The sequence below is a fragment of the Dreissena polymorpha genome, chromosome 11 (assembly GCF_020536995.1).
Source record: "Dreissena polymorpha isolate Duluth1 chromosome 11, UMN_Dpol_1.0, whole genome shotgun sequence".
Taxonomy (NCBI): domain Eukaryota; kingdom Metazoa; phylum Mollusca; class Bivalvia; order Myida; family Dreissenidae; genus Dreissena; species Dreissena polymorpha.
The window spans coordinates 31,205,777-31,225,471 of NC_068365.1; the positions used below are offsets into that span (position 1 = coordinate 31,205,777).

Below are 19,695 nucleotides of genomic sequence, written 5' to 3' on the forward strand. Positions count from 1 at the left end.
CTTTTCTTTCTCTAACTTTTCAATCCTATCGTTTAATTTTTTTAAAAACGATTTCACTTCTACAAGTTCACTTTTACTATCATTTTGATTAATTGCGGGTATTTTATAATCTGTTCTATCTTTCTCACTTCCACGTTCAACAAGTCGTAATCGTGAACGGATTCAAATTTAAAAGAAGCAGCATGCCTTAACCCTTTGTGAAGCCCTTGATAAAAAACATTTTTTAAACAAAAATTAGTGTCGCCTATAAATTGGATCAGGTTCTACCGCTTTAGAGAAAATATCTTCAATACGTGTAGACTATTTTGATGCTGTTTTATTTTCCTCCTGTTGACATGCGTAAAACTTTTGCAATATAGATTCAGTAGTGTCAATTGCACCATACAATTGAAATTTCTCCAAAATGTCTGTGACGGAGGCTGAGACACTTAGTCTTCGCAGGATATCTGCTGCTTCGCCTTTACAAGATCTGCGAATGCCAAGCAGTATACTTTCCTGGCTATATGACCTTTCTTGAAGAAACATTTAACTTCATATTTCCAAGTAGTGTATGACACTTCACCCTTACCTTGTTCACCATAAAATAGTGAAATTCTGGGAAACTTCGTAGTATTTTCTACTTTTTTATCACGTTGCTTAGACAATGTCTCAAGTTCTTGTTTTCTTAATAATCCTTTCAATTCACGTTCATTTGTAATATTCATTTCTTTTATTGCATCTAATCATGCGCGTTCTGTTTCATAAATGTCTGCCATTGTCATTGCTGAATGTACAAGCAATGGACACAAAAATTCACGTCAATTTAAAATATTTAATTTAAAATGTCACTTTCAATAGTGGACATAAACGACACAAACTGTTTTACAACTAATAGTTACTTATTACTATCAAACAAGTAACAAATTATATGTTAACTGTGTGGGCCCACTACACTCTCAGTAATTAATATAATGTCCTACATAATTATATACTACAACTATTTACACAATACACAACACAATACACAATAGCATACTCTTAGTCGACTTTCAATCAGTTTCTGTTGATTGAAATAGTATTGCAATTGTAATTCACGTCTTTATTTCAGATATATTTTTCAATAATCTGTTGTTGTTCTGCTTCTTTTCAAAGAATTTATTTTCACACTCAATTCAATTTTCCTTCTTCAATTAATGAAGATACGTCACCAATCACACATACTTATTCAATACTTGAACTCAAATATGGTATACATGTACTCAATATCAATCAGACAAATGGTATATAACAATCAAATAATTTCCAAAGATCAATTAAAGCACTTTGAATATCGACACACTCCATTTTATATCACAAATAATAAGAACATCGCAATTGTCCACTTCACAACCATCACAAGACTCAATCTAGAGTTTCTAGACAAAAAAATTTCTTCCTTCAAAGACAGAGTATTCAACTTCAAATAGTCAATTAACTTACCTTCTATCAACAAATGTCTGTGTATATTGTATTGTAATTATTATATGTTTAATTGCAAATGAAACCTATATAATGAAACAAATGATTTCAAATCATCCCGGAAAATTAGAAATCAGAGAAGTAATGTGTAATAAATCACATCAATAATATGTATATGCAATGCAAAAAAAATATCTGAAACTGATACATCAGCTGTAATAAAATTCAAAGTACATGTAAATTCAAATAATAACTATTGAATAATACACCATTTCATTCCAAACGAAAATACTAACAGCAGGAATTATCGGTTTATGTATGCTAAAAGTGATTCAGAAATTTAAATTCAATGTAAAGATCAACAAGTAGCTGAAAGGAACAATCAATTTGAACTCAATCCACATTTGAACTCAATTATAATTCATATTTCTTGAAGTTATATTTAAATCAATTTCAAATGTTATATAATTATAGAAATTAATAGAGTCTACTTCTACATTCCTTGTTAATTTACTTAAAATATCCTTTGATTTGAGACTAATTTAGTATTGAAACCAATGCCAATATCCCCCCACTGTTTAAGTATAAATGGCTGTCAAAATACTATACAGTGAATATGTTAGCAAATGCAATATGGATTAAATTTGTGAAATAGACCCTGAATAGTGAAATTATTTTATTTTAACCCAGTACCAGTTAATAAAGTGATCTGCAAATTTATTTCTTACAAAAATGTATCTTCCTTGCTAATAACAATATCACACTGTGTAAAAGTTATTATCCAAAATATCTCATTTATCAGAGAAAGAAACCAAATATTCAATCAACTCTAAGTATTTGGGATAAAAAACGTTTGTATATAAAAATGTTTTCACACTCACCACCACCTAACTATGGCTCTGGGTCTGGCATCCACGGTATATGCTATTGTCACTGTGTATATAGTTAATTGTTCAATACAATAAGGCAGTAGTAGTCTAGAAATCTGTTTGATGTAACGGTATTGATGAATAAATGTCAAGACATCTGCTTTGAAGAAACGGTCTTGAAGCACGAAATACCAAGGTTGTCGAGATGGTCTTGAATAATAAGTGTGAATGTTCGAGGTGAATGTTCGATCTTGAAGATTGAAGTATGTAACGTTCACTCTAGAAGAAAAAGGCAAACGTGATCGTTTGATGATCTTGAAGTCGCCAACACGTTTTGCTCAGCTGCGATGATCTTGAAGTGAGATGTGTTAACGTCTGATACCACTGAACTGGTTATATATCACTGATCTATTGTTTAAAGTTTCATACGTAAACTTTATTTAAACTAAGTTAAAGGCAAAAGTCTCTTAAAGTCCCTTTCAAAATGACACTTACATGTACACAAAGAACATGAAATTCACAGGTTAAAACACAATAAAGTCACTGCTGTAATAATTACAATTCACTGCTTATTTCAGTGACACTGACAATAAATATATAATGATACAAATATTGTCCAGATTACTGAGATTGTTTACTTCATCAAACTGTTTAATGAATTTCAAATACTATCTGGTAAGTCACTGTTGTTGTTATTTAACAATTAGTCTATTTTATATCACTGGGGGCTCCATTGTAACTCTTGGGGTTTTTATCTATGTATCAAAATAATTGATAACTAAGTTGTAAGTTCAATTGTTTTCTCTTTAATGACTATAAGACCAGTGTTCATTTATTCACATTATAAATGTCAAGTTAGATTCATAGTCCTATCTTCCCTTCACTCGTCAGAGTATGTGGTACTCTAGACTCTTTCGCACCGACGCCTTCGAACTTTTCTCTCTCTCTTGTTAGTGTAGTGACTTAGATATCCATATTTCTTAATTAAAGTAAAGATAAATGATCTGTAAATAGATGACAAGAGATATTCCGAGATTAGATTCTTAATTCAAAATGTCTACATTCTTTTACAAGCTAACCGACTTCCCCCGAAAAAAGCTAGTCTCACACCTCTACATATTTTCGGTACCATTCAGATAACAATACACTAAAAGTTCACCTGGTAACATTTATTGTTACTAGAGCGCTTTATTTCGAATAGGGCATCAGCATTCTTCGTGTAAAACATTTTTATCCCATCATCAGACGTGCATTGTCGAAATAAACCACTGTGGAATAAATTCCTTTATTTCGGCAGTGCTGAAATATAGCTGTCACGCGCGGCGGAGAATGGTCATATTACTCGGAATCAACTATAAAGTAATCATTTTTATTAAAATCGAATCAGATTCAACAAAACAAACAATTTGATACCAAGATGTACTATATTTTTAACAAATAATGCAACTCAAAAAGCAAAAAAAACATTTTTTACAAATATTAAGTGCGCGTACTCGTGACGTCATTATTAACACCTCATACGACACAATGCATGTTCTTTCCCGGTTCTTTCACGCTAAAGCTGCAGTTGTTTAGTGTTTTTTTTTTTCATTATTTCTTAAAAATCAGGGACGAAGAGGTATGATAAACAGAAAGGCGGGTTAGTTACTGCTCTTTATGTAATGTATTAGGCTCGGCACGATTAAAAAAATAAAACAAAGTTAGCTAAAAATAACTTTGGGATTTTCCGTGGAGTTTGATTTTTCTATTCTATTTAAAAAATAATAATTTACGACTTAGTAAATTGATGGGATAAATCGAATACTAGGTCGGTGCCGAATAAAGCAAAGTTTATTTTGCGAGGCTTAGAAAATCTGAACCACGAGCCTTGTCTTCATTCAGGGGCTTCCCCGTTTGATGACGTCATCACCAAATTTATCCAAGTGACAAATGACGTCACCGTTGTGTGTGTACATAGCAAGTGTCAACAACGACGGCTATTCGCATTTTTTATTTAAAATGATGACAAAACAAGTAAGTGCTATTATTTATTGGACGATTGCCATTGAGGAACAAACACACGAATGGTTCGGCATGTACTCAGGTACCAAACTTTTCAAAACAACAACCTGCACAGTCAAATACTCGATTTCATAATAATTTCATATAGTGTATTTTTTTTCTTTCACCGTCTAAGTCATGCATTACATTTAAATTTAAAGGTGGTAAATCACATTTGAGTATCATTTCAACATGACCAAACTTTATTATCTCATCAAAATTATATATCAGTGGTTATATTCTAGATATCTATTCCCTTCTATTGAAAAAAACACACAAAAATTTAGCTTATTTTATATGCCTTACAAAATGGCATGATTCAAACAAATATTGCTACCTTTGACAATATCTCATAGTGAGGGAGATAGTGTCCTTATTGATATCTGAGCTAACGTTTCTGGTAAAGAACATTCTAAATTAATTATTTGATAATTACTACAAATAATGCAATGTTTATAGATACTATAAAATGTGATCGATTCAAGCAATCAAAAGATGTGATCAAATGTGATTCATCATATTTAAAACATAAATTCAAATAAGATATAAATAACTTTGAGGTGGGTGATGTGACAGTTGCTACCTGTAGTACGGTGGCTGACTTGACAGTCATTACCTTGAGTACGGTTGGTGACGTGATAGTCGCTCCCTTGAATACGGTGGGTGACGTGACAGTCGCTAACCAAAATGACTTTTAAACAGTAGTTAGGAATATACAAATTCAATTAATCCTAGTATTTTGGTACTTAAAAATATATATATACTTACAAGTGTAAAATTATCAAAGTGTTATATCAATGGTATTAAATAACATATTTTGGTGGGTGACATATTTATCGCTGACCTACCTTGCATTTATTCCTCAATTATGGTAATTTGAAATTGCTTTGACTTTAAATGCTAAAAAGGAAAATAAAACAAATATGCTGCCTGGCCCTTGTGAAATCTTAGTACAGTATGCAACATGGAAAAATCATTGCTGATGCCAATGACTATGATGTGCACCTGAAAATTATAATTGAGAATGTAGCAACAGTTGGATGTTTTAAATTTTTACATTGTATGTTGTAGTTGATTGTTTAGTGTTTTAAGGAGGTAATGCCAAGGACATATATACTTGATTAATATATATGTCCTTGGTATATACCAATCATTGTTTACTGCACAATTTGTTGATAGTTTCATGTGTTACGCAACTTTCACCTTCAATCTATCTTCTCTTCAGGTATACATAATTATCGAAGTATAGCCCAATTTATGGTTTAGATAATAGGGTATGTAAGTCTCGTCATGTGACCACCGATATTTCACGAGATCTCCAACTTCCGGGTACAAACAAAAAATCAGAATGGCTATATCAATAATGTACTGGTCTAACTACGTTGAATCGCATATTAAATTAAGTCGAAAGAGTAAAGCATCGGTTGAAAGCGACAGGGTATTGAAATTCTTTATGGACGAACTGCGTGTAATCGGTGGCAGCGTCCAGGCTTCGATGAAAAATACATCATATAATGTTACGGTTAGTTATATAAATCCGAATTACTATGACAAAGTAAAATGTTAATCGTACTCGTAATGGTTTAAACACTATTTATTTTCTCATTCAGATTTTGTTATATATTTTTATTAGATTCACCTTGAACCAGAGGACAACGGGGCGTGATACAATCATGTCAGTGTCCAATGAGGGAATTCAAATGTCATCATGTGGCTGCTGCTTTACTGTTTGGGTAATGCATAAAATTACATATATTTGTATTGTTTATGTTTGAAACATGCTGTAAATATACTCAGAGAAAATGATTATCTGTTTACTATTCATGATACTTTTTTCAGCTAACAATTACATTTGTAAGTTTTTCATAATAAACACAAATATCCTCACAAGGAATGTAGAAGCAAATGCTTATGTGTTACTATAAGTATTAAGTATGTCTTGTATGTATTAAAGCTTTTAAAAGTTGTTATTAAATTAATGCATGATACAGATACAAGAGAGCGAGCAAAACTGACATTCCTGGATCAAGCGTCCGAAATCCGCACCACCCAAGAAAACTGTGACGATGGCGGAAATGTATCCACTAAATCAGCCTGGATACAGGTAAAGAGCAAAAGAATTTTAAAATGATTAAAAAAATGTCATCTCAAAGCTGTTATTTTGAAATAATAAAAATATGTACTCTATATAATTCTTATTCGAACCATACTAGATCTATTCATTAACTCATGAGAATAATTGTTTTCATAATTATTTCTTAATGCAATGTACCTTTTTACTCGTTACCCCGGTCACTAAACAGATCTGTCTCAGATGATGACAGAACTTTTATTTATACACAACTTGGACAGTTGGGTCGCTTTACAGGTTCGCATAAGTGGTCCCTGTTAAAATGTTTTGTGACTGTTATCATGATTTTTTCCTGTTAGCATTTTTGGTTACTGTTGAGCGGTTCCTGTATGAGTATTTCATGTATGTGCGTTTGAATATATATGTATATGTTAAGCAATAATTTTCATGTAAAAAAATTATGCTGTACAAATAGTGAGATATTACTTATTAAGCTATCTTATTGGCAATTATGTAGTTGTGATAGTATGGCTTATAAATAATAATTCCAAAAAATCCATGGTATTTTTTTTTTAAATTATCAATACCACATGGTCTTGTTTATTTTTCAAAAATCATGAGCATTATTTTAATGGTCTTTTGCTAATATTTGACCTGTTCTTTTTATGTTTGAAGCTCTGCATTGGATTATGGCAGAGGAGCCTCAGACACCGGATGTTCCAGTGCCTCTCCTGGATGACTTGATGATCCATCCTGATTATCTGGGAGCTGAGGACCCCCGCACATGGCTGAGACGACAGCTGCTGGTGTCGCACGAAAAGGTCAACCAAACAGCTGCAGCAGCTATTGGCCAGAGGGAAAATGCCTTATGGGCAGCTGTTCGCAAGTTGAGATTTACCGCCTCTAACTTCGGACATATCTTGTCAGCGTTTTACAAAAAAAAGTAAGTGCTAGTACATATTACTATAATTTCAATATATATGACGCACGTGTCTTCATGTTATGTGAGTTAATATAAATTTAAACTGGGTGGTCAATATGAACTCCTAATATATGTTTCTCGACATTAAAAAATAAACTTGCTTTACTTTTTCTGCCATGTTTTTAATGCGTTGCAGTTACTTATACTGTTGGTTATTTGTAAATAAACATACATAATAAATAAGTGTTTTTATATGTTTTTCAAGACTGACAGTGTCTTTTTAGAAAAGACTTCTGAGCGCGTATAACCTGGAAAAAAGGACACCTGTGCAGTGGGGAGTAACACATGAGCAGGTGTGCACAGCTGAATACTGTAAGGTTGGAGGAGTCGCTGTACGCCCGACAGACAAGTGAAAAATGTTTTTTTTTTATAAGTTTAAATTGATCTTTAGTTGTAATAGAATTTAATAATGTGCTTATTCTCCTGTTAATGCAGTTATGCTTTGTAATAAAATTAATGTTTAAAGTCATATCTTATGTTCTATCATTTTATTACAGGAATTTGGCTGCACGAGCCTAGTGTCTTGGGTGCATCACCAGATGGTTTTGTCGAAGGCGTGTTTAGGGGTTTAGTTAATCAACAACATGGACAAGCAACATGTAGTGCAGACATCATAGAAGTAAAGTGCCCCTACACCGCCAGAGACATGACTATCCAGGAGGCGTGTTCATCTATCAAGGATTTCTACCTAGGTAAAACTATTATTTCTACATTTTCAATGTTGTAATGCATATTGATATAGTATATACAATCAACAAATATGCATCAATTACCCATTTTGCATACAACGTGCAATTACATCCATTTCTATAATTAAAATCAGTGTGATGTAAAAGATGGTCTTGCTCTTACAATCTCTTTATGTATATAACACTTCTACAGGGATTTCAATAGATTTGTGTAAACCAGGAGTCAAATTACCCTTTGCTTGACTTTTTCGGGGGTCAAATAAAATAATCAGGGGTCAAAAAATGAAGTTATCTGTTCCTGAATAATTTTTATATAGTCTGTAAATGTTGTTTTGCATATACTAAAATGAAATACTATGCAAACAATAATTGTTTGATAAGAAATATATTTTGAAGTTAGCTTCTTTGTTACATTTGTGTCAAAATGATGCTATGCAGATAATTTGCAGGAGTCGAAAGACCATCAATTTCAAAAGCAAAAGCATAAAAAAGCATGAGTGTGCTTCAATTGAAATTCCTGCTACTAGGTGACAATTGCCTAATAACACATGGATGCATTTTCATTTCAGATCAATCTTCTGATGGACGGCTTTCCCTCAAGCAAGCCCACAACTACTGGCATCAGATTCAAGGACAGCTACACATAACGGGAACTAATACATGCGATCTTGTTGTGTGGACAAATAAAGACTTGCAAGTGATCAGAATAGCAAAGGATCATTTGTGGTCGGTCAATCTGTCAAAAAATTATTGATTTTTATTTTTCGAGCTTTTAACCATCACTATACGAATAAAGGTTACATTAAATCTGAGATGTTATTACTCCAGGACTCCAGGGGTCAGTGGTTCGACCCCAGTTGAGGACTTCACCTTTTTATACAGCATCATATACACGAAATATTGTTTGAAGGAATTTTACAGGTACACAAAGTAATTCAAGTAGTTTTCATCCGATCTTCACCAAACTTGGTCAGAAGTTTTATGATCTCTACGCCAAGTTTGAATATGAGCCATGCTGAGCCAAAAACTAGGCCATAGGGTCACTTAGTGCGTTATTTAACATTCAGCATGATGTCCGCTCTCTTATTCAAGTAGTTTTCATCCGATCTTCACCATACTTGGTCAGAAGTTTTTTTCTAGATGATGTGTAGGTTAAGTTCGAACATGGGCCATGCAGGGTCAAAACTAGGTCATTGGGTCACTTTTAAACATTGAGCATGTTGTCGGCTGTTTTTTGTGAAGACAACATGCTAAATATTCTGTGTCAATGCGGCATGTGGGGGTATTCGTCACGTCAGTGACAAAGCTCTAGTTTGAATCAATTTCATACTTATCTGCTATTTCCTTTAAAAGAGGAGCCTGAAGATTAACAAGACAACAACACAATTGAAAAAAATTGTCGCTAAATGTCTGTATTGTGCAGGAATATGATCTAAAATATCATAATTTTTTATCCTTTCATTTGCCCTTTCTACATGAATTCGGCTCCTTCCAATTTTAAAGCAAAGTAAAGCTTCCTCTTTTGTGAAATGACCTTTACTAGACAGAAAATGGGGAATGTTTAAAGAAATTCCAGCAGGAAGTTTATCAAAAATATTGAAGCCCTTATCAGCCATAATCAAGTCACCTGGTTTAAGTTGCTCTAATATTTTCGAGTGATCAACAATAGCTGCATCTGATGTAGAGCCTGGATAAAGATCTGAACAAAAAAACTAATGCATTATTTGGAGCAATACATGTAACAGCTTTTACAGTATTTCTACTTTTATAATTACTATAAGAAAGTGTAATACAATCAACATTACATGTGTACTCCACTGACTTTATTCCATATTTTGTGTAACAAAAAATCATTCGGATTCAGTGATATAATTATTCTATATGTTCCAACTTAAAAAGAAAAGCAATTAGCCACTTATAAGTATACAAGAGATGAGTTCGTCAGAAACACAATGCCCCCTACTGTGCCGCTTTGAAATATTTTATTTATTTTTTACCTTTGACCTTGAAGGATGACCTTGACCTTGACCTTCCACCACTCAAAATGTGCAGCTTCATGAGATACACATGCATGCCAAATATCAAGTTGCTATTTTCATTATTGCAAAAGGAATGGCCAACGTTAAAGTTTTTTTTCGGACGGACGGACAGACTGACATACTGACTGACGGACAGTTCAACTGCTATATGCCACCCTACCGGGGTCATAATAAAAGTCATTCATATACTTGTGCACAGTATCGAAATGATTGATTGTACCGAATTTCAAATGGAACAACAATTACAAAAAAAACTTGTATTATAACCAGAATGAATGATATATTTTGTTATGCATTTTTTCATTGAGTACATTTTACAAGTATAAAAACAAATACTTTATCCTTGTCACCAATAATGTCCTGAACCGACATTTTGGATGGGCGCACTTTCATGCGGCCAAGTTCACCCTCTAGACGGGCTATCTCCCTTTCTAACTCTTGAACTGCAAATGAAAAATAATGAAAACTTTAATTATTAAAACGTTGCTGTATATTGAATGTCAATCAGTGATTTTTTACACGCAAGTCCTGCATCCTGTACTCACAAAAACCTCTAGGGATGCAAAATTTCGAATTATGTGAGTCCAAAAAATGCATTGAAATTTCTAAAAAAATAATATCGTTTAATAATTGGACTCATTCTTTCATTTCTGGGGCTCATAGATTTGCCAGTTATTGAGTCCCAGGACTCAGATTAGAAACTTTGTAAAAAAATATCACTTGTCACGAACACTGCATTATGTGAGTTTGGAATAAGACATCAAACTGGGAATGGATATCCTTTTAGTGTTTTTTTTAAACAAAACTTATCATTTAAGATCTGAATTTATTTTATGAATACTTCAAGCTTAAAAAGCAATTTTCCATGACTTTTTCATTAACAGTGATTGTATTTTTATCATTTTAACTGTATTTTAAAACTGTGTTCATGCGCGGCATGGACACAGTCTTATTTTATGAGGATTATAATAAAAATTCATAAAAATCCAGTTTTGTAGTAAAATCAATTTAAATGAAGCTATTATTAATGCAAGTATCTATTTTAATCATAATTTGTCGAACTAAATAAATACAACATGTAAAACTGCATATTATGCATATTATGCACAGTTGAAAAAACACAATTTATTCCCAAGTTGATGTCTTAGTCCAACTTCACATAATACAGTGTTCGTGTGAGTATTAAAGTAAGCATAATTGAAAAAATTCTGTAGCATACTAGATTTTGTTGGTAGTTCAGCATCAATGTCATCATAAGCCCTGTAGTCATGCGTGTAATAATTATGGTCCTGGGAAATTGTAGTAACATCTACTGGTATGCTTTCTTTCACATCTTCCCTTTCCTTCAACTTCGGCCTTTTGCATCTGTTGTAAGAAAATAATTAATATAGCAAAAATGGAAACTGAAAAAACCTTATCAGACAAGAAATTGTTGTTATTATCCGCTTCTTTCATAATAGAATACCAACTATAAGCATAAAATGAGAACATCTGGGATCAGCACCATTGAATGGTCAATGTGAACCATGATTTAATACTGTTTTTTATGAACATATACTTCGTACATTCTACTAAAAGCTCTTTACTCAAATTTAAACTGTTAAATAAAATTTTAATTTGCTTATGTTAAAAAAAAAAACAAAAAAAAAAACATGTTATAATAAATATTCTACACTTTTTACTATGATATTTAAAAAAAAACAGAAAGTTAACTTGAACAATATTTTGTTCCGTATATAATTTTAGTACTTTAACAATATTTTGTTCCGTATATAATGATATTGGTGTAAATAATATCTGCAACATTCCATTTGATATAATCATTAAACAAATTATACTGTCATAAATGTGTTTTCTTGTTATTGGATACATGTTATACCAATCAATTCACTAAATAAACTTAGCCGTCTTTGATTCCAAACATATGCTTTACACTTGATACTTACCCTACAAATATAAATGTTTGATGTATGTAAACAAACAAGTTGGCGTTAACAATCCGAAACGTATCATATCCGAAAGCGTTCAAACTCGTTAAGGGTAAACAAACTGGTTTGTGATTGTGCAACGAAATTCACTATATCTGCATCTATCAACCCATTTCTTCTTCTACTTTGGGTTTATGGGGAACCTGTACAGACTACAGGTTCCATTGCCCCCAGTCCTGTGCACACAATGAATGGCAAAGCAATACACCATTTCAATGCTATAGCTGATGTTCCCGGAAGTTCAAAAGCGAAAGTGAAAGTAAACGAGACTTACATACCCTATTACTTATAAAAATATTAGAGTTATTTAGTTGCAAGGACTGTTCTGTTGCTCTTATCCGCAGTTGGTATTCGAACCATATATATTTTACCAGATATGTGCAAAATAATGTGATTTTATCTCAACTATAAACAGTCGGCAAACAAGCATCATTTTTTTACAAACAGAAGCTTTTGTGGGCTTTTCAAACATAACCTCATGTGAGCTTTTGAACTGACAACATACTGTTCTAAATCATAACAAAATATCAATAAGATGTTATTCTTTGTAAAATTTTCCTAAGCAAGATACTGATGCTATTATACAGCATTGTAGTTTACCTATATATTTTTCAAAAGGTCAGATAGCTTAATTGGTAAAGCAACCCAGGCCTATATCATATGCTCATTATCATCAAATGGCTCATGGGTGGATTCGGGATCGAATCCCGAGCTGACCTTCGTAGGTAAACCTGTAGTTGCAAGGCTGGCAACTGATAGTGGGACAATGTGTTTTGGGCGGGGTTTTGGGCTAAAAGTTCTGTTCATCAGGTCACATTAAACCTTTTAATATGGTCCGTTTGTTGTTTAATTGCTGATTAACATAATAATTAAAAGTTCACTTCCTTATTTTTGTATACCAGTGCCTATATTATTACCAGTCTTTGAGAACTCCACGTACGTTCTTCTGTTAGGAAGTGCCTATAATAATTAGATTTAAATATCATATTTATTAAATTATTTTATTTAAATATAATCTTTATTAAAGTTTTTTGTTAGTTTCTTCTATCAAACATTAATCGAGCTCGCTTTGAGGCTTTGCCTTATTTCATATTATAACGTTAACATTTATGATGCGTCCCAATACATTTCAAATGTCAAATATTAGGACCACAGGTGGAAGTAACGTACCCAGGATAGTATTTTTCATATATATATATTTTTAGGAGCCCAATATATTCAAATAAATATATAAAATCATGTTTAATGAGAAAAAAAATTGACAAAGAGTCATGAAAAAAAAAATCCCCACCCTCTGATATTGGAATCATAACAAGGTCATTAACTAGACTTAATTATAGACCTGTCTTCGCGGGCCGCAAAAATGTCAAAAATAGCTTTAATCCAAAGCACCCCTTGATCCTCCTATGGGCCATTGGACAACCTTTCAAAAAAAGTTAACTTCAAAAATATCTGTCCAGCCGTTAACTCACAGTCGGTCGAAAACCGAGCAATATTTCGAGTCCGTTTGTCAACCCGAATAAATCTTCTACAGACTTTCGAACAATATTTTTGAGTTTTTGCCCCTTAATCGATAGCTCGCGTCCTATTCCTTTGAAACAACGAAGCGTGTCAAATAATGCATGCATATGCAACCACTTACCCCTAAAAACTTATTCCAAAATGTTATATTTTCTTTGCAACAACTGTTATAACTCTAAATTTGATTTACTTGAAAACGAAAGTAGCCATCGCTCTTGAACCCGGCTTAGCAGTGAATTACACTGACAGAGCCAGGCACATAAATATCCAATCAACAACAACAACGATGTTTAATAAATGTAAATAAATGAAAAATACTTATCATTCTGATTGTATTGGAATAAGTTTTTAGGGGTAAGTGGTTGCATGTGCATGCATTATTTGACACGCCTCGTTGTTTTAAAGGAATAGGACGCGAGCTATCGATTAAGCGGCAAAAACTCGAAAATATTGTTTGAAAGTCTGTAGAAGATTTATTCGGGTTGACAAACGGACTCGAAATATTGCTCGGTTTTCGACCGACTGTGAGTTAACGGCTGGACAGATTTTTTTAAAGTGAACTTTTTTTGAAAGGTTGTCCAATGGCCCATAGGAGGATCAATGGATGCTTTTGATTAAAGCTACTTTTGACATTTTTGCGGCCCGCGAAGACAGGTCTATGATAAATTCTAGTTAATGACCTTGTTATGATTCCAATATCAGAGGGTGGGGATTTTTTTTCACGGCTCTTTGTCAATTTTCTTCTCATTAAACATGATTTTATGTATTTATTTGAATATATTGGGCTCTTAAAAAAATAAATAACATAAAAATACTATCCAGGGTACGTTACTTCCACCTGTGATTAGGACATGTTTATCGTCACAGCGTGCGTAGGAATACACTACTTCCTGTTGACCGGAAATAGGAAAATTTACCCTGCTTTATTTAGTCAATGTTTGCAACAGAGGCAGGATAAACATATTTATCTAGTAGGAATTAGGTATTTCCAATTTTTAAATTTACATGAACCTTTTAATAACTTACAAGTTACCAGTTCTGTCAGGATTCTATTTATTATATGACAAATTTGTTTGTAACTCATATATTTTAATTGTGTCTGTGTTTATAAAAAAATGTCCTTAATATATTAAATGATGCCATTAGTTGGTCTTGCTTTAATTTAAAATTTAAGGCAAATAAAGGTCACATTTAATTTTTAGTCAGTTTTTATTGACTAACATTTGAATTAAAATAGCAATCTTTTCACTCTACATACCTGCAATGTACTTCAAGGTACTTGGTCAGTATCATAGAGGAATTTGTTTCCATAGAATGAAGGTGAGCACTGACGGCTATGACAACAAGCTTAGTCTGAATCGCGAGCAGTTCTGTTAGGCCGTTACCATTCTCCTCAACAAGGGGTCGAAGGAATAGGTGAGGTATGGCATTTTGATTTTAGCCGCGCTCTAGGAAAACAGGAATTAATGCATGTGCGGTCCGCTTAGGCTAATCAGGGTCGACACTTTCTGCCTAGACTGGATTTTCGTTCAAAAGAGACTTCCTTTAAATGAAAACTTCCATAAAAGTGGAAAGTGTCGTCCCTTATTAGCCTGTGTGTACCGCACTTACTTATCTGGAAAGATACTTTACGCACATGCATTTAGCCCGGTTTTCGCAGAGCACTGTAACTCTGGACTCTCACGAACGCGCTTACATTTGGCCGGCCATATATGTCGGCCAGAACGGCGACATTGTCCCCATCCCTATGAACACCACCTGTAATACATGTTCAGGCATTTAAGTAGTTGAAGTCGTGGTAAATATTCAAATGTTTGAATTAGCTATAGATAATATGGTGTATTTGTTCCGATTTGTTAGTTAAAACAGGGCTTAATGCATGTGCGCACAGTGTGCAAAGGCTATTCTGGGACGATACTTTACGCACATACATTAAGTCCCGGGACGATACTTTACGCACATACATTAAGTCCCGGGACGATACTTTACGCACATACATTAAGTCCCGGGACGATATTTCACGCACGTACATTAAGTCCCGGGACGATACTTCACGCACGTACATTAAGTCCCGGGACGATACTTCACGCACGTACATTAAGTCCCGGGACGATACTTTACGCGCATACATTAAGTCCCGGGACGATACTTTACGCACATACATTAAGTCCCGGGACGATACTTTACGCACATACATTAAGTCCCGTTTTCCCATAGCGAGGCTCATCTTTAGAGCAATCACCTAGAAGCTTATAACTTTCTGTAAAGTACCGCAGTAAGGTCGAAAATACTCAATGAATTAAAAATCAATTTAAAGACGTGTATACTCCACAGTAGAAAACATGACAAAGAGCCATAAATCTGTTAAAATTAACCGCAGCCCACTTTCATTCCTGTATGATTTCTAGCACCCTAGTTCTTTAACTGTGAACGTTTTAGGGAAATCCAACAGTTGAGTAGAAGTCAAGTACACACCATTTCGGGGACTTAATAATACTAATGGAACACATAAAAAGAGCCTCATTTCTACAATTACTGGTCGCAGCTAAATTCCTTCCTTTCCGATCACCTACACATTAACCCATTTATGCCTAGCGTCTGGAAAAAAGGCATTGGCAAACAGCGTAGACCCAGATGTGACGCCGCATGATGCTTAAAGGAATTTCTATAATAAATATTCTAAATATAGAAATCAATATACTAGACATCCCTAATTTTGGAAATAAATTGATCCAATTTAGAAGGATGGGAGAGTCCACTAGGCATAAATGGATTAAGATTATTTCTTTTCCATACTTTGAGCGAAATACATCAAGCGGGAAGAGGAGTTGAGTATACAAAATGTAGGGACGTACCAAAGGGTAAGCTGTTTGCTATGGGGTAATGGTTCCGTTGTACATACATCGGTCTGTGACAGCCCCCACTGACAGTGCAGCTCGGGCGACAGGACCGCCAGCAACATCATCTCGCATGCGTCCGCCATCTACACACAGGAAATAACCTAACAGATTTTGAGCAAAATACTTTTTCGGTTTCCCAATCTGCCACAAAAATGCTACTACCTTAGACCATTTAATGAAATTTGTCAGATTTGTGTGTTTTTTTATGTCGTTTAAATTCCTGAATGGTGACCATTTTCTTAATTGAAAACAATCCATACAATACTTATGTAAATGTATTTGTACATAAAGTAGTAAGATAAGGAACCGATACTACTGTTATAAACTTGAGCCCAGCTCCGGGAAAACCGGGCTTAATGCATTCCAGATTAGCCTGTGAAGTCCGCGCAAGAAATTCAGGAACGAATTGCGTAAAGTATCGAACAATATTTTTTTTTAATTCGCCTATGCAATAGTTTATTCTTGAGGTTTGATTTTCTACCTTCGCTTGTAAACTATATGTGAATATCGGGCTGGTAGATATTTTGTAACAAAACGTCACACTAACACTGCTGTTGTTTTAAAACATTGTTACGCATGAGTTGAACAGCTGTTTGATATACTTTTAACCGTGTAGCTCTTTATAAACCACTACGTGTCACATCCTGTTCACAAGATGTACTATAGCCTATCACCTAGATAGAAAATAAAATGGGAATGAAAACCATATGTGTTCATGTCGTGAGTGTGATATTTCTCTACGTGGCGTAACTTTTTTCTGACGTAAAATGGATAAGACGACGGTATACATGTCTATTAATAACATCAAACTCTGTACCGTTGAGGGTAAGCTGGATTGTAGTTCTGGATTCCATAACTTAGACATGTATTATTTTGTATTCTTTTTGAGACATGTCTAGTCAATACTATAACACTTGTCTTCTTAAGTGTTTGTAGTACTTTTAGAACGCTATAACAGCATCGTTAATTATTTTATGTATTCCATATTTGGTACTGACTATTCATTACTGACGATACGAAACGCGATTTTTTGGCCGCGCCTATTAACACGAAGGTCAATCAAACATAACTGAGAGTGAACGATGTTACAAGACAGCCATGTTCTTCATCCAAACAATTCCTAGTTTTTGGTTATGGCTTAACACATCGTAAACCAAGTCTCGTCGTTCTTTGTAGAGTCCACTCATTTGCAGCCCCTCTTGACAGACTCGAAAGGTGCCTACAACCCGCATTTCAAAACTATTTTTCAATCATGCTTCCCTGACAAAAAAGAAGGTTAGAGCTGTTATTAAGAGTACCGTGAGCAGAAAACACGTCCATTTGAGCCTCACATTGGGAAAACCAGGCTTAATGCGTGTGCGTCAAGTGCCGTCCCAGAGTAGCCTGTGCAGTCCGCACATGCTAATCAGTAACGACACTTTCTTTTTTTATTCTATTTTTCATTTAAAGGAAGAATCTTCTTAGCGAAATTCCAATTCAAGCGGGAAGCGTGGCCCTTGATTAGTCCCTGCGGACTGCTAATCTGGAACGAAACTTTAACCCACTTATGCCTGGTGGACTCTCCCATCCTTTTACATTGGATGAATTTATTTCCAAAATTAGGGATGTCTAGTATACTTATTTCTATATTTAAAATATTTCTTTTAGAAATTCCTTTAAGCAAACAGCGTAGACCCAGATGAGACGCCGCATCAAGTGGCGTCTCATCTGGGTCTACTCTGTTTGCCAAGGCATTTTTCTAGACGCTATGCATAAATGAGTTAAGCACATTCATTAAACCCCGTTGACCCAGATCGAGGCTCATTTCATGTTTGTTAAAGCCGCTGTTGTGACACATGTGTGATATAATCGACCTTAACATCACACCGGTCAAATGTACTATTATTTTCGTTTGTCCAGTTTGGTAGAAACAAACATAAATGAATAGGTCACATACGCATTCATCTGAAACCATTGTTGACATTTGCTATCACCATTACAACTGTACCACCACTACAAACACCACTGCCACCGCCACCGCCACCGCCGCCGCCACAACCACCACTACCACCACCGCAACCACCACCACCACCACCACCACCACCGCCACCGCAACTGCCGCCGCCGCTGCCACCACAACCACCGCCGCCACCACCACCACCACCACACCCACCACCACCACATCCACCACCACCAAAACCAATACCACCAACTCCTCCTCCCCCACTACCACCACTACCACCATAACCGCCTCCACCACCACCACCACCACCACCACCACCACATCCTCTTCCTCCTCCACCACCACCACCACCACCATCAGCACCACCACCACCACCACAACCAACACCACCACCACCATCAGCACCACCAACACCAACAACTCATCCTCTTCCTCCTCCACTATCACCACCAACACAACCACAACCACCTCCTCCTCCTCCTTCTCCACCACCACCGCCAACGCCGCCACCACCACCACGACCACCACCTTCACCACCACCATCAACACCACCATCAACACCACCACCACCACCACCTCCTCCTCCTCCTCCTACTCCACCACCACCATCACCACCTCCTTCTCCTTCTCCACTACCACCACCACAACCACCACCACCACCACCACCATAACAACCACCACCATAACCACCACCACCACCACCATCACCTCCACCACTACTTCCACCACCACAAACACCTCCACCACCACCACGGTCCACCACCAACAACTCATCCTCCTCCTCCTCCACTACCACCACCACAACCACCTCCTCTTCCTTCTACACCACCACCGCCAACGCCGCCACCACCACCACGACCACTACCATCAACACCACCACCACCATCACCACCTCCTTCTCCTACTCCACTACCACCACCACAACCACCCCCACCACCACCACCACCATCACCACCACCACCACTACCTCCACCTCCACCACAACCACCACCACCACCCTCACCACCACCACCACTAACACCATAATCAACACCACCACCATCACTACCACCACCACCACCATCACTACCACCACCACCACCACCACCACCTCCTCATCCTACTCCACCACCACCATCGCCGCCGCCACCACCACCACTTCCACCACCATCACCACCACCACCACCATCATCACTTCCACCACCACCACAACCACCACCACTAACAATTCCACCACC

General features: G+C 35.7%; 1 pseudogene; it reads left to right on the forward strand.

Annotated features, from left to right (window-relative positions):
- Nucleotides 1-403: 403 nt before the first annotated feature.
- Nucleotides 404-8,842, forward strand: LOC127849729 (uncharacterized; annotated as a pseudogene).
- The last annotated feature ends 10,853 nt before the right edge of the window (nucleotides 8,843-19,695 follow it).